Genomic DNA, 5,119 nt, shown 5'->3' with positions numbered 1-5,119 from the left:
GCGAGATCAGGCTGGCAGGGGAGGGCAGTTGGGGGCAACCAGGCCGGCAGGGGAGGGCAGTTGGGGGCAAGATCAGGCTGGCAAGGGAGGGCAGTTAGGGGTGATCAGGCAGGCAGGGAGAGCAGTTAGGGGGATCAGGCTGACAGGGGAGAACAGTTAGGGGGATCAGGCAGGCAGGGAAGCAGTTAGGGACACCAGGCAGGCACTCAGCAGGGGAGAGCAGTTAGGGTGATAAGGCCGGCAGGGGAGAACAGTTAGGGGGATCAGGCTGACAGGGGAGAACATTAAGGCTATCAGGCAGGCAGGTGAGTGGTTAGGAGCCAGTGGTCACGGGTTGCAACAGGGATATCTGACTGCCAGTTTAGGCCCGATACCTGCAGGATCAGGCTTAAACCAGCAGTCTGACATCACCTGAGGGGTCCCAGATTGGAGAGGATGCAGGCCGGACTGAGGGACACCTTCCCCCCACCCCCCATACATGAATTTTGTGCACTGGGCCTCTAGTGGATACATAAATTATAGTATTTTCATACAATGAGATATTATACAGTATCAAAATAAATGAACCAGCATTACCACAGATGAATACCAAGTTAAGAATGTTAGCAAAAACAAAGCAAGCAGCAGTTGATTCCATCTATGCTAATATCATATTTATTTGCCCATCACATTTGATGTATTATCTAGTGTTTATATTATATAGAATATACTATTATAGTTTATTAATACTAAATTACTTTATATGAAGGTAACAGCATGATTCCATGAAGTTCCAGGTAAAATATGTGAAAATAGCATTGATTATTTATGGATGTCCACATGTGATAAAAGTAGAGAGACATGGGTGGGAAGAATAAACATCAAATTCCAGAGAGTGGTTTCTCCTGGGGACAGAAGAAGGGAATGGAAACCAGGGAGGCCTCAAAGGTATCTGTGAGGTTTTGTCTTAAAAAAATTTATCTGAAGCAAATATGGAAAAGAATGTTAGGCTTTGACAAAGCCTGGTGGTGGGCACAAGTTATATTATTCTCTATACTGCCTTTCAGGAATATTTCATAATACAAATTAAGTAAAGTAACAAACAGAAAGTAGGGCACCAACCCAGGATGCTTTGAGCATGACACAGGCAGAGGTGACCAGGGGAGAGATAGGATGGTGAGCTCGGGGCAGGGAGTCTGCATGTGGTAACACGGGCCATTGCCCCGTGTGCTGCACACTCCCAGCCCTGCCCACCAACACACGCAGTGCCTCCTTCCTTCCCTTCCGGTTTTCCTGTCCGATCTGGCAGCTCCTCTCAGACCTGCTGTCTGCTGGGAATTGCAGCTCTCAGCAGCGAGGTTCAGTCTTGACTCCCTTCACACAGGCGAACTACCTGCTGCTTGCACCGCCTTGGGTGGCTCCAGTCTTTGTACTCCTGGGGCTTGTGTAAGAACAGCACAAGTTCACACCTACCTCCTGCCCAGCATACAGGGGAAACTTGGTGGCCTGGACATCCTGATTATTTTATCTCCCTCAGGCTTTCCCAGGTGCTTAGACAGTGCACAGGTCTCCACTGTCCTGGTTGTATTAATCTGTCTCGTCTTTATTCTTCATAGAAATGAGTCCAGTCCAGGTCACTGCTAACATTCCAAGAAAATCCAGACTGGGCCTCCTCACCAGTGCTCCCGTCTGCTCTTAGAACCAGGAAGCCTGCTCCAGAATCCCAGCTCAGCCAGCAAGCAGATGGACAAAGCCAGGCAAACCATGTCACCTCCCTTTCTTCCTCTGGGAAATGGGGCAGGTATGCCTGCCTCACCAGGTTGGCATGACATCATGATTGCATAATTCCTCACTTGTCACTGTTCCAAGTACAGTGTCTAAGTACAAGACACAACACAATAATTTAACTTTTCCTAAGGTCAAATTTAGCAATTAATGTTGGCAGGACTTTTATGTAGGTTCTTTCTTCCCACCAAGCTATTTCCCCCTATCCCTCCCTCTACTCCTCTTATCTCCTCAGATAATTTGTATGGTCTGCTGGGTCTTGATTGACTTGAGCTCAAAGTCATCTACCTGCCAAAGTGGTACATTCTGGGGAGACTTGCTCTGAACCCTTAACCAGGTTTGTCTGATGCAGCAAGATCGTGAGGCACTGGTTCTCTCTTAGGCTGCTTCTCCCAACTCCAGGCGCAGGCTTCGGGCGAATGGAAGGTCTGAAACCCAGAGAATGGAAGTGACTTACTCAAGGTCACAACTGTGGCCACAGCCATTGAAAATGGTGTGGTTGGTGGGGCAGTGCTTGAAATTCTTGACTTTATCTCCTATTTGTCCAGAGGGTTGGGTTGGGATGTTGTATCTAGAGCCACATACTTATATGAGCAGCATTTAGCTTTGAATGAGCAGCATTCTGGTTAAATGAGGTGGTGACAGCCTTGTCTCCATAGGCTCTGGCTGGGAACTGGTTGTGAAAGGTAAGGTGATTCATTTACATTTTAATAATCATCCCACAATGGGGATGGACAGAGAGGGAGACAGAGGAATACTAAGGAAGGTTGGCTGAAATTTTGGGGAAATACCAACAGGTTACATATAGCTGACTAATTATATATATTTTAATATTTGGTTAGGCTGTTGGTAGGTGGGTGGAATTTCATATTTTACTCCCCTACTCCTGTAAAACAGCTTTATGTAGAGCATATTTTTATGGCTTATGCAATTTGAGCCTCACAACACCCTGACTGAGATTATCATCTTTGTTTTATGAAGAAGGGAGCCAAGGACCAGAGAGGGGCTGGTGTGGGCTGAGTTGTTGGAGAAGCTGGAACCAGCCGTGGCCCCTTTCTCTACAGCAAGTTTGTCAAACTCAAAGGCTAACACGTGCCAAATAAACGAGGCATGTGGCCCACGGGCTGCAAGTTTGACATGCTTGCTCTACAGCATTCTGCCTCCAATTGTTCAGCATTAGCCCATCAGTTTTCCAGGTTTTTACTTCACCATTGCAACTGAGCCCAATCAGTTTCAAGGCAAGAATTTACCTGCTGGTAAGACTCTACTTACTCCGGGGGTGAGGGCCTGACTCACAAAAGGGAGATACCAAAAATCATGTTGGGGAGAGAGATTTTATCTCAATCTCTGAATACACTTTCGTTCTCATTTTCTCTCCTCCTGCCTACATTACTATGGCAAGAAGCACTAACCGAATAGTCATTTCACTGCATGTGTGCTGAGTGTCTCCCATGTGGAGGGTCCTGAAAACAGGCCGTGGGAAGACAGATGAATCGGACATGTTTCCTGCAGGAATGGCAAATGTGTGGCTCCAGTAGACCCACTCTCCTTTTCTACTCCAGGGCAGACATTGCTAATCTTTCATGGTTATTCTTTCCCACCAGGCCTGAATATGGCCTCTCAAGACTCTGACCCAGGCATCCATGAACATTCAATAATGTTGGTACACAAGTTAATAAGAGCCAAGTGCTTACTATGTGCTGGACACTATGCTACATTCGCTATCACATTACTGCCACACAACTCCATGAAGCAGGCGCTGTCATTACTCTGCTTTTACAGATCAGCAAATAGGCTTAGAGAATTAACTACCTTGTTCCTCCATCCCCCGAAAAATGGATCTAAGATTTGAACCCAGGCAGTTCAACTCCAGTGCCTACATCCTTGTGTTTTGACTCTTTATTGATATCTATTTTCCATCCCTGAGCTGCTACTGCATGCTCACTTTCTGAGCACAGAGCCAGTGTGACTTGTGGGTGAGAATAAGTTACCATCTCCTGGCTGCTCCTCCAGCTCCCCTGATGTTTCATAGCCAATGATCATGGGCTTCATTTCACAGAAGGAAGCACATATGTGCTGTGACATCTACAAGGTGACAGCTCAAATGACAGGAAGAAATGGGAGTGGGAATAATGAATTCCCAAATCCAGACCTGTAGGTCAGCCCAGGAACCTTAGGGCCTTTTGGGGTTTTAGAAATGCCTCCTCTCATTCCTCAAAGCCTAGCACGGTTTAATTTTGCAACTACTCCTGGGACATGGGGCTGAAGAGAAATAGAAACAATAGATCACACTAAAACTTGCCTTAGATTTTGTAAAAGAAAGTTGCTGATGAAGTTGAAACTGATGTTAAATGATTTTAAATGATTATCTCATAGAAATTTCTACACAGGCTGACCATCAGCCTGGACTCCCCTATGAGCTTCCTGGAGCCATCTAAATGAGTTGTTACATTAAATTTGAACAATAAAAGGAGTTTGCAGTTTACTTCATGCACGTGTTCATGTGTGTGTTTGTGTGCATACAGCCTGTTAATCTTCATTAGGAGAAAAAAATGAGTTGACTATACTTTACACATTACATGTTTGCTGTTTCTAAATAGGCAGGAACCACTAAAATGGCTAAACATGTGGACTAAAATATGAAAAAATTCCCACAAGCATCATACCTGCCTTTTTCATCTGTTTTAAAAATATTTCAAAGGCCAACCTAATTTGCCAAATTGTTTTCTTTTGACTTTCCTAAAATCTCTCAAACAAGCAGGAGCTGGCCTCAGTGTGTCCTGTTCCTCTCAGTAAGTGGCCCCAGTACCTCTCAATAAGTGGTCCCAGGCCTGGCACTAGCGGCAGCCTGCCCTGGTTCACAGCTTGGCTTCTCCTAGGCACCTCCAAGCCCAACAGAAGTAGCAGCCATGGAGAAACCAAGATGGCAGCATAGGTAAACACTGGAGATTGCTGCCTCGCACAACCACTTCAAAAATACAACTAAAAGACGGAACGGACATCATCCAGAACCACAGGAAGGCTGGCCGAGTGGAAATTCTACAACTAGAAGGAAAGAGAAAAGCACACTGAGACTCAGAGGAGGTGCAGTGTGGAAGTAAAATACTAAGGTGCGGAGTGCATGCGGAGCGGGCTGGCGGCTGAGGGCGCGGTTGTCGTTTTCAATCAGGAGGAAGTCTCAGGCTCTGAGCTCCAGTTCCGGGCGAGTCTCTAGGGACCCAGACTCATACGAGAGAAGCAGGACTGTCTGGCATCGGTCAGAACCCGAGGGCAGCTTTTTCTCCGAGGGGCTTGCAGCGATTACCGGGACACTGAGAAGCAGAGCCTCTGAGGGCAAGACTGAGAGCAGCCATAA

The sequence above is a fragment of the Myotis brandtii genome, unplaced genomic scaffold (assembly GCF_000412655.1).
Source record: "Myotis brandtii unplaced genomic scaffold, ASM41265v1 scaffold4, whole genome shotgun sequence".
Taxonomy (NCBI): domain Eukaryota; kingdom Metazoa; phylum Chordata; class Mammalia; order Chiroptera; family Vespertilionidae; genus Myotis; species Myotis brandtii.
This window is presented reverse-complemented; position numbering follows the sequence as displayed.